The sequence below is a fragment of the Telmatherina bonti genome (genome assembly GCF_933228915.1).
Source record: "Telmatherina bonti genome assembly, chromosome: 18".
NCBI classification, from domain to species: Eukaryota; Metazoa; Chordata; class Actinopteri; order Atheriniformes; family Telmatherinidae; genus Telmatherina; species Telmatherina bonti.
Window position 1 is genome coordinate 515,366 of NC_136616.1, and position 13,524 is coordinate 528,889.

Sequence of the window (13,524 nt, forward strand, 5' to 3'; positions counted from 1 at the left end):
CTCTAACTAACTAGATATCTGACTCTAATTAACAATAGATCTGTCTCTAACTAATTATGGACCCGACCCTAACAACAGACCTGACTCTAACTAACTAGATCTGTCTCCAACTAACTATAGACCTGACTCAAACTATTGATCTGACTCTCACTAACAATAGACCTGACACAAATTAACCATAGACCTGACTCTAACTAACTACATACCTGACTCTAACTAACTATGGACCTGACTCTAACAAACTATAGATCTCTCTCTAATTAACTAGATACCTGACTCTGACTAACTATAGACCTGACTCTAACTATAGACCTGACTCTAACAAACTATAGACCTGACTCTAACTATATATCTGACTCTAACTAACTATAGAATTGATTCCAACTAACTAGATACCTGACTCTTACTAAATATAGACCTGACTCGAACTAACTATAGACCTGACTCTAACTAAGTACCTGACTCTAATTAACTAGATACTTGACTCTAACTGTAAATCTGACTCTAACTAACTATAGAATTGATTCCAACTAACTAGATACCTGACTCTAACTAACTATAGACCTAACTCTAACTACCTACAGACCTGTCTCTAACTAACTAGATACCTGACTCTAACTAACTATAGACCTGACTCTAACTACCTATAGACCCGACTCGACCTAACTATAGACCTGACTCTAACTAAGTACCTGACTCAAACTAACTACAGACCTGTCTCTGACTAACTAGATACCTGACTCTAATTAACTATAGACTTGACTCTAACTACCTATAGACCTGACTCTAACTAACTATAGATCTGACTCTAACTAACTATAGATCTGACTCTAACTAACTATGGACCAGACTCTAACTATGGACCCGACTCTAACTATAGACCTGACTCCAACTATAGACCTGACCATAACTAACTATAGACCTGACTCTAACTATAGACCTAACTCTAACTAACTATAGACCTGACTTTAACGCACTATAGATCTGACTCTAACTAACTATAGAACTGTCTCTAACCAAATGGAAACCTGACTCTAACTAACTACATATCCAACTCTAACTAACTAGATACCTGACTCTAACTAACTAGACACCTGACTCTAACTATAGACCTGACTCTAACTAACTATACATGAGTGTCTAACTAACTAGATACTGGACTCTGACTAACTACAGACCTGTCTCTAACAAACTAGATACCTGACTCTAACTGACTATAGATCTGTCTCCAACTAACTATAGACCTGACTCAAACTATTGATCTGACTCTGACTAACTATAGACCTCACTCTAACTATAGACCTGTCTCTAACTAACTATAGATCTAAATTTAACTAACTATAGACCAGACTCTAACTATAGATCTGACTCTAACCAACTAGATAATTGATTCTCACGAACTATAGACCTGTCTCTAACGAACCAGATTCCTGACTCTAAGTACCTATAGACCTGACTAACTAACTAGATACCTGTCTCTAACTAACTAGATACCTGACTCTAACTAACTATGGACCTGAATCTAACTATAGACCTGACTCTAACTCACTATAGACCTGACTATAACTAACTATAGACCTGTCTCTAACTAAATACATACCTGACTCTAACTAACTAGATATCTGACTCTAATTAACAATAGATCTGTCTCTAACTAATTATGGACCCGACCCTAACAACAGACCTGACTCTAACTAACTAGATCTGTCTCCAACTAACTATAGACCTGACTCAAACTATTGATCTGACTCTCACTAACAATAGACCTGACACAAATTAACCATAGACCTGACTCTAACTAACTACATACCTGACTCTAACTAACTAGATACCTGACTCTAACTATATATCTGACTCTAGCTAACTATAGAATTGATTCCAACTAACTAGATACCTGACTCTAACTAACTATAGACCTGACTCTTACTAAATATAGACCTGACTCGAACTAACTATAGACCTGACTCTAACTAAGTACCTGACTCTAATTAACTAGATACTTGACTCTAACTGTAAATCTGACTCTAACTAACTACAGACCTGTCTCTAACTAACTAGATACCTGACTCTAACTAACTATAGACTTGACTCTAACAACCTATAGACCTGACTCGAACTAACTATAGACCTAACTCTAAGTAGCTGACTCTAACTAACTAGATACTTGACTCTAACTAACTATAGACCTGACTCTAACTAACTATAGATCTGACTCTAACCAACTATAGACCAGACTCTAACTATGGACCCGATTCGAACTATAGACCTGACTCTACCTATAGACCTGACCATAACTAACTATAGACCTGACTTTAACGCACTATAGATCTGACTCTAACTATAGAACTGTCTCTAACTAAATAGAAACCTGACTCTAACTAACTACATATCAGACTAACTAACTAGATACCTGACCCTAAATAACTAGACACCTGACTCTAACTATGGACCTGACTCTAACTAACTATACATGAGTGTCTAACTAACTAGATACCTGACTCTAACTGACTATATATCTGACTCTAATTAACAATAGATCTGTCTCTAACTAATTATGGATCCAACTCTAACAATAGACCTGACTCTAACTAACTATAGATCTGTCTCCAACTAACTAAAGACCTGACTCAAACTATTGATCTGACTCTAACTAACAATAGACCTGACACAGACTAACCATAGACCTGACTCTAACTAACTACATACCTGACTCTAACTAACTATGGACCTGACTCTAACAAACTATAGATCTCTCTCTAATTAACTAGATACCTGACTCTGACTAACTATAGACCTGACTCTAACTATAGACCTGACTCTAACTATATATCTGACTCTAACTAACTATAGAATTGATTCCAACTAACTAGATACCTGACTCTAACTAACTATAGACCTAACTCTAACTACCTACAGACCTGTCTCTAACTAACTAGATACCTGACTCTAACTAACTATAGACCTGACTCTTACTAAATATAGACCTGACTCGAACTAACTATAGACCTGACTCTAAGTACCTGACTCTAATTAACTAGATACTTGACTCTAACTGTAAATCTGACTCTAACTAACTACAGACCTGTCTCTAACTAACTAGATACCTGACTCTAACTAACTATAGACCTGACTCTAACTACCTATAGACCCGACTCGACCTAACTATAGACCTGACTCTAACTAAGTACCTGACTCAAACTAACTACAGACCTGTCTCTGACTAACTAGATACCTGACTCTAATTAACTATAGACTTGACTCTAACTACCTATAGACCTGACTCTAACTAACTATAGATCTGACTCTAACTAACTATGGACCAGACTCCAACTATGGACCCGACTCTAACTATAGACCTGACTCCAACCATAGACGTGACTCTAACTAACTATAGACCTGACTCTAACTATAGACCTGACTCTGACAAACTATAGATCTCTCTCTAATTAACTAGATATCTGACTCTGACTAACTATAGACCTGACTCTAACTATAGACCGGACTCTAACTAACTATAAACCTGACTCTAACTATATATCTGACTCTAACTAACTATAGAATTGATTCCAACTAACTAGATACCTGACTCTAACAAACTATAGACCTAACTCTAACTACCTATAGACTTGACTCGAACAAATTAGATACCTGACTCTAACTATAGATCTGACTCTAACTACAGACCTGTCTCTAACTAACTAGATACCTGACTCTAACTTACTATAGACCTAACTCTAACTAAATATAGACCTGACTCGAACAAACTATAGACCTGACTCTAACTAAAGACCTGACTCTAACTAGATACTTGACTCTAACTAACTATAGACCTGACTCTAACTAACTATAGATCTGACTCTAACCAACTATAGATCTGACTCTAACCAACTATAGACCAGACTCTAACTAACTATAGACCTGTCTCTAACTAACTATAGATCTGTCTCTAACTAACTATAGACATGACTAACTATAGACCTAACTCTAACTAACTATAGACCTGACTTTAACACACTATAGACCTGACTATAACTAACTATAGACCTGTCTCTAACCAAATACATACCTGACTCTAACTAACTAGATATCTGACTCTAATTAACTATGGGATCTGTCTTTAACTAATTATGGACCCAACTCTAACAATAGACCTGACTATAACTAACTATAGATCTGTCTCCAACTATCTAAAGACCTGACTCAAACTATTGATCTGACTGTAACTAACAATAGACCTGACTCTAACTAACTATATACCTGACTCTAACTAACTATGGACCTGACTCTGACAAACTATAGATCTCTCTCTAATTAATTAGATATCTGACTCTGACTAACTATAGACCTGACTCTAACTATAGACCTGACTCTAACTAACTATTAACCTGACTCTAACTATATATCTGACTCTAACTATAGAATTGATTCCAACTAACTAGATACCTGACTCGAACTAACTATATACCTAACTCTAACTACCTACAGACCTGTCTCTAACTAACTATATACCTGACTCTAACTAACTATAGACCTGACTCTTACTAAATATAGACCTGACTCGAACTAACTATAGACCTGACTCTAAGTACCTGACTCTAATTAACTAGATACTTGACTCTAACTGTAAATCTGACTCTAACTAACTACAGACCTGTCTCTAACTAACTAGATACCTGACTCTAACTAACTATAGACCTGACTCTAACTACCTATAGACCCGACTCGACCTAACTATAGACCTGACTCTAACTAAGTACCTGACTCAAACTAACTACAGACCTGTCTCTGACTAACTAGATACCTGACTCTAATTAACTATAGACTTGACTCTAACTACCTATAGACCTGACTCTAACTAACTATAGATCTGACTCTAACTAACTATGGACCAGACTCTAACTATAGACCTGACTCCAACTATAGACCTGACCATAACTAACTATAGACCTGACTTTAACGCACTATAGATCTGACTCTAACTAACTATAGAACTGTCTCTAACCAAATGGAAACCTGACTCTAACTAACTACATATCCAACTCTAACTAACTAGATACCTGACTCTAACTAACTAGACACCTGACTCTAACCATAGACCTGACTCTAACTAACTATACATGAGTGTCTAACTAACTAGATACTGGACTCTGACTAACTACAGACCTGTCTCTAACAAACTAGATACCTGACTCTAACTGACTATAAATCTGTCTCCAACTAACTATAGACCTGACTCAAACTATTGATCTGACTCTGACTAACTATAGACCTCACTCTAACTATAGACCTGACTCTAACTAACTATAGATCTAAATTTAACTAACTATAGACCAGACTCTAACTATAGATCTGACTCTAACCAACTAGATAATTGATTCTCACGAACTATAGACCTGTCTCTAACGAACCAGATACCTGACTCTAAGTACCTATAGACCTGACTAACTAACTAGATACCTGTCTCTAACTAACTAGATACCTGACTCTAACTAACTATGGACCTGAATCTAACTATAGACCTGACTCTAACTCACTATAGACCTGACTATAACTAACTATAGACCTGTCTCTAACTAAATACATACCTGACTCTAACTAACTAGATATCTGACTCTAATTAACTATGGGATCTGTCTTTAACTAATTATGGACCCAACTCTAACAATAGACCTGACTCTAACTAACTATAGATCTGTCTCCAACTATCTAAAGACCTGACTCAAACTATTGATCTGACTGTAACTAACAATAGACCTGACTCTAACTAACCATAGACGTGACTCTAACTAACTATATACCTGACTCTAACTAACTATGGACCTGACTCTGACAAACTATAGATCTCTCTCTAATTAACTAGATATCTGACTCTGACTAACTATAGACCTGACTCTAACTATAGACCTGACTCTAACTAACTATAAACCTGACTCTAAATATATATCTGACTAACTAACTATAGAATTGATTCCAACTAACTAGATACCTAACTCTAACAAACTATAGACCTAACTCTAACTACCTATAGACTTGACTCGAACAAATTAGATACCTGACTCTAACTATAGATCTGACTCTAACTACAGACCTGTCTCTAACTAACTAGATACCTGACTCTAACTTACTATAGACCTAACTCTAACTAAATATAGACCTGACTCGAACAAACTATAGACCTGACTCTAACTATAGACCTGACTCTAACTAACTAGATACTTGACTCTAACCAACTATAGACCAGACTCTAACTAACTATAGACCTGTCTCTAACTAACTATAGATCTGTCTCTAACTAACTATAGACCTGACTCTAACTATAGACCTAACTCTAACTAACTATAGACCTGACTTTAACACACTATAGACCTGACTATAACTAACTATAGAACTGTCTCTAACTAAATACATACCTGACTCTAACTAACTAGATATCTGACTCTAATTAACTATGGGATCTGTCTTTAACTAATTATGGACCCAACTCTAACAATAGACCTGACTCTAACTAACTATAGATCTGTCTCCAACTATCTAAAGACCTGACTCAAACTATTGATCTGACTGTAACTAACAATAGACCTGACTCTAACTAACCATAGACGTGACTCTAACTAACTATATACCTGACTCTAACTAACTATGGACCTGACTCTGACAAACTATAGATCTCTCTCTAATTAACTAGATATCTGACTCTGACTAACTATAGACCTGACTCTAACTATAGACCTGACTCTAACTAACTATAAACCTGACTCTAACTATATATCTGACTAACTAACTATAGAATTGATTCCAACTAACTAGATACCTGACTCTAACTAACTATAGACCTGACTTTAACACACTATAGACCTGACTATAACTAACTATAGAACTGTCTCTAACTAAATACATACCTGACTCTAACTAACTAGATATCTGACTCTAATTAACTATGGGATCTGTCTTTAACTAATTATGGACCCAACTCTAACAATAGACCTGACTCTAACTAACTATAGATCTGTCTCCAACTATCTAAAGACCTGACTCAAACTATTGATCTGACTGTAACTAACAATAGACCTGACACTAACTAACCATAGACCTGACTCTAACTAACTATATACCTGACTCTAACTAACTATGGACCTGACTCTGACAAACTATAGATCTCTCTCTAATTAATTAGATATCGGACTCTGACTAACTATAGACCTGACTCTAACTATAGACCTGACTCTAACTAACTATAAACCTGACTCTAACTATATATCTGACTCTAACTAACTATAGAATTGATTCCAACTAACTAGATACCTGACTCTAACAAACTATAGACCTAACTCTAACTACCTATAGACTTGACTCGAACAAATTAGATACCTGACTCTAACTATAGATCTGACTCTAACTACAGACCTGTCTCTAACTAACTAGATACCTGACTCTAACTTACTATAGACCTAACTCTAACTAAATATAGACCTGACTCTAACTATAGACCTGACTCTAACTAACTAGACACTTGACTCTAACTAACTATAGACCTGACTCTAACTAACTATAGATCTGACTCTAACCAACTATAGACCAGACTCTAACTAACTATAGACCTGTCTCTAACTAACTATAGATCTGTCTCTAACTAACTATAGACCTGACTCTAACTATAGACCTAACTCTAACTAACTATAGACCTGACTTTAACACACTATAGATCTGACTCTAACTAACTATAGAACTGACTCTAACTAAATAGAAACCTGACTCTAACTAACTAGAGATCAGACTCTAACTAACTAGATACCTGACTCTAAATAACTAGACACCTGACTCTAACTATAGACCTGACTCTAACTAACTATACATGAGTGTCTAACTAACTAGATACTGGACTCTGACTAACTACAGACCTGTCTCTAACAAACTAAATACCTGACTCTATCTGACTATATATCTGACTCTAACTAACTATATATCTGTCTCCAACTAACTACAGACCTGACTTAAACTATTGATCTGAATCGAACTAACAATAGACCTGACACTAACTAACCATAGACCTGACTCTAACTAACTATATACCTGACTCTAACTAACTATGGACCTGACTCTAACAAACTATAGATCTCTCTCTAATTAACTAGATACCTGACTCTGACTAACTATAGACCTGACTCTAACTATAGACATGACTCTAACTATAGACCTGACTCTAACTATAGATCTGACTCTAACTAACTATAGAATTGATTCCAACTAACTAGATTCCTGACTCTAACTGACTATAGACCTAACTCTAAGCAACCTACAGACTTGACTCGAACAAATTAGATACCTGACTCTAACTAACTATAGATCTGACGCTAACTAACTAAAGACGTGTCACTAACACGATACCTGTCTCTAACTACCTACAGACCTGTCTCTAACTAACTAGATACCTGACTCTAACTAACTATAGACCTAACTCTAAGTAGCTGACTCTAACTAACTAGATACTTGACTCTAACTAACTATAGACCTGACTCTAACTAACTATAGACCTGCATCTAACTAACTATAGACCTGACTCTAACTATAGAACTGTCTCTAACAAACTATAGTTCTGACTCTAACTATAGACCTGCATCTAACTAACTATAGACCTGCATCTAACTAACTATAGACCTGCATCTAACTAACTATAGACCTGACTCTAACTAACTATAGACCTGACTCTAACTATAGAACTGTCTCTAACAAACTATAGTTCTGACTCTAACTATAGACCTGCATCTAACTAACTATAGACCTGCATCTAACTAACTATAGACCTGCATCTAACTAACTATAGACCTGACTCTAACTAACTATAGACCTGACTCTAACTATAGAACTGTCTCTAACAAACTATAGTTCTGACTCTAACTATAGACCTGCATCTAACTAACTATAGACCTGCATCTAACTATAGACCTGCATCTAACTAACTATAGATCTGACTCTAACTAACTATAGACCTGACTATAACTATAGACCTGACTATAACTATAGACCTGACTATAACTATAGACCTGACTCCAACTAGCTATAGACCTTACTCTAGCTAACTATAGACCTCACTCTAACTAACTATAGAGCTGAATTTAACTAACTATAGACCTGACTCTAACTATAGACCTGACTCTAACTATAGATCTGACTCTAACTTACCATTGACCTGTCCATTGACCTAACTGTGCGGAGCAAGTGGCAGACATCTTTTGTTATATCTTTTCAAAATCTCTTGAGCTCTGTCAAATACCTGCCCTGTGGAAAAAATCCGTCATCGTTCCTGTTTCAAAAGTCAAGTCACCTAAAGAACTTAATGATTTCAGGCCCATCGCGCTTACATCTCTGGTCATGAAAGCCCTTGAAAAAGTAGTTAAGTCTGAATTGCTGAGTTGTGTCAATCCAATCCTTGACCCATTCCAATTTGCTTATCGGCCAGGTAGAGGAGTAGATGACGCAATCGCTACCCTCCTAAATTTGACACTCAGTCATCTCGAAGGTGCAAGGACGTTAGTGCGGCTGCTCTTCATTGACTTTTCCTCAGCCTTCAACTCAATTCAGCCACATCTACTGGCAGAGAGACTTAAATATATGAATGTGGATGGAACTTTGATTCTATGGCTAATTGACTTTCTAACATGCAGGACTCAGCAAGTTAGAGTCAACAGCATTCTGTCTGACTCTCTGGTTTCCTCCACTGGTGCACCCCAGGGTTGCATTTTGTCTCCCTTGTTGTTTGTATTGTACACAAATATGTGCCAAAGCCTCTATGAGAACCGCCACGTCATTAAGTTTGCTGATGATTCTGTCATAGTTTCTCTGGTCTCTGGTGATGTTCTTGATCATGGCCCTGTCTTGACTGACTTTCTTGAGTGGTGTCAGTCTTCTTTCCTGCACATAAATGTGTCAAAGACAAAAGAATTGTTGATAGATGTTAGGAAATCCACTCCTGCCCTGATAAATGGACAGGTAGTTGAGGTGGTGCATCAGTACAAGTACTTGGGAACAGTACTGGACAGTAAATTAACATTCGACACCCAGGTTGATGCTGTCTGTAGTAAAGCTCACCAGAAAATGCACTTCCTTCGTAAATTGAGATTTTTTAACGTCGACAATGTTTTTATGAAAATGTTTTATTCCTGTTTTGTGGAGTCAACTCTTACCTTTGCTTTTCTTTGCTGGTTTGGCATGTTAAATCTTAAAAATCGAAACCGTTTACAAAGCATAGTTAAAGAGTGCAGTAAAATTACTGGCTGTCGTTTAAGTGATTTGTGGGATCTTTACAAATGCAGGGCTGTATGCAAGGCAAAGAAAATCCTTGCAGATCCTGCCCATCCTCTGCACAGGCAGTTTCAGCCATTGCGCTCAGGCAGGAGATATTGCGTGCCTAAGTTTAAAACCAATAGAGTCAGAAACTCCTTCATCCCAAGAGCCATTGGATTTTTAAATGAATCATAGTTGTTAATTTGCTACTTTTGGCGTCGCTTCATGTGCTGTGATGTTCTCATCTTACCGTGTTTCCACTGTTATTTAACTTGCCTTTTATTATTTTATTATTTTTATTGTTTGTTGTTGTTGACTGATTGCACTTTTATGCTACTGGCTGCACACAAATTGCCCTACGGGGACCTAATAAAGTATTGAATTGAATTGAATTGAACTAGCTATAGACCTGTCTGCAACTAACTAAATACCTTACTCTAGCTAACTATAGACCTGACTCTAACTAGATACCCGACTCTAACTATAGATCTGTCTCTAATAACTATAGATCTGACCCTAACTAACTATAGACCTGTCTCTAACTAACTAGATACCTTACACTAACTAACTATAGAACCGACTCTAACTATAGACCTGACTCTAACTAACTAGATACCTAACTCTAACTATAGATCTGTCTCTAACTAACTATAGACCTGACTCTAACTCTAGATCTGACTCTTACTATAGATCTGACTCTAACTTACTATAGACTTGTATCTAACTAACTAGATATATGACTCTAACTAACTATAGAGCTGAATTTAACTAACTATAGACCTGACTCTAACTATAGATCTGACTCTAACTTACCATTGACCTGTCTCTAACTAACTAGATACATGACTCTAACTAACTATAGAGCTGACTCTAACTATAGACCTGACTCTAACTAACTATAGACCTGACTCTAACTAACTATAGACCTGTCTCTAACTAACTATAGATCTGACTCTAACTAACTATAGATCTGACTGTAACTAACTATAGACCTGACTGTAACTAACTATAGACCTGACTGTAACTAACTATAGACCTGACTCTAACTAACTATAGACCTGTCTCTAACTAACTATAGATCTGACTCTAACTATAGATCTGACTGTAACTAACTATAGACCTGACTGTAACTAACTATAGACCTGACGGTAACTAACTATAGATCTGACTGTAACTAACTATAGACCTGTCTCTAACTAACTATAGATCTGACTCTAACTATAGATCTGACTGTAACTAACTATAGACCTGACTGTAACTAACTATAGACCTGACTCTAACTAACTATAGATCTGACTGTAACTAACTATAGATCTGACTGTAACTAACTATAGACCTGACTCTAACTAACTATAGACCTGACTCTAACTATAGACCTGACTCTAACTAACTATAGATCTGACTCTAACTAACTATAGACCTGACTGTAACTAACTATAGACCTGACTCTAACTAACTATAGACCTGACTCTAACTAACTATAGATCTGACTGTAACTAACTATAGATCTGACTGTAACTAACTATAGACCTGACTCTAACTAACTATAGACCTCACTCTAACTATAGACCTGACTCTAACTAACTATAGATCTAAATTTAACTAACTATAGACCAGACTCTAACTATAGATCTGACTCTAACCAACTAGATAATTGATTCTCACGAACTATAGACCTGTCTCTAACGAACCAGATACCTGACTCTAAGTACCTATAGACCTGACTAACTAACTAGATACCTGTCTCTAACTAACTAGATACCTGACTCTAACTAACTATGGACCTGAATCTAACTATAGACCTGACTCTAACTCACTATAGACCTGACTATAACTAACTATAGACCTGTCTCTAACTAAATACATACCTGACTCTAACTAACTAGATATCTGACTCTAATTAACTATGGGATCTGTCTTTAACTAATTATGGACCCAACTCTAACAATAGACCTGACTCTAACTAACTATAGATCTGTCTCCAACTATCTAAAGACCTGACTCAAACTATTGATCTGACTGTAACTAACAATAGACCTGACTCTAACTAACCATAGACGTGACTCTAACTAACTATATACCTGACTCTAACTAACTATGGACCTGACTCTGACAAACTATAGATCTCTCTCTAATTAACTAGATATCTGACTCTGACTAACTATAGACCTGACTCTAACTATAGACCTGACTCTAACTAACTATAAACCTGACTCTAAATATATATCTGACTAACTAACTATAGAATTGATTCCAACTAACTAGATACCTAACTCTAACAAACTATAGACCTAACTCTAACTACCTATAGACTTGACTCGAACAAATTAGATACCTGACTCTAACTATAGATCTGACTCTAACTACAGACCTGTCTCTAACTAACTAGATACCTGACTCTAACTTACTATAGACCTAACTCTAACTAAATATAGACCTGACTCGAACAAACTATAGACCTGACTCTAACTATAGACCTGACTCTAACTAACTAGATACTTGACTCTAACCAACTATAGACCAGACTCTAACTAACTATAGACCTGTCTCTAACTAACTATAGATCTGTCTCTAACTAACTATAGACCTGACTCTAACTATAGACCTAACTCTAACTAACTATAGACCTGACTTTAACACACTATAGACCTGACTATAACTAACTATAGAACTGTCTCTAACTAAATACATACCTGACTCTAACTAACTAGATATCTGACTCTAATTAACTATGGGATCTGTCTTTAACTAATTATGGACCCAACTCTAACAATAGACCTGACTCTAACTAACTATAGATCTGTCTCCAACTATCTAAAGACCTGACTCAAACTATTGATCTGACTGTAACTAACAATAGACCTGACTCTAACTAACCATAGACGTGACTCTAACTAACTATATACCTGACTCTAACTAACTATGGACCTGACTCTGACAAACTATAGATCTCTCTCTCTAATTAACTAGATATCTGACTCTGACTAACTATAGACCTGACTCTAACTATAGACCTGACTCTAACTAACTATAAACCTGACTCTAACTATATATCTGACTAACTAACTATAGAATTGATTCCAACTAACTAGATACCTGACTCTAACTAACTATAGACCTGACTTTAACACACTATAGACCTGACTATAACTAACTATAGAACTGTCTCTAACTAAATACATACCTGACTCTAACTAACTAGATATCTGACTCTAATTAACTATGGGATCTGTCTTTAACTAA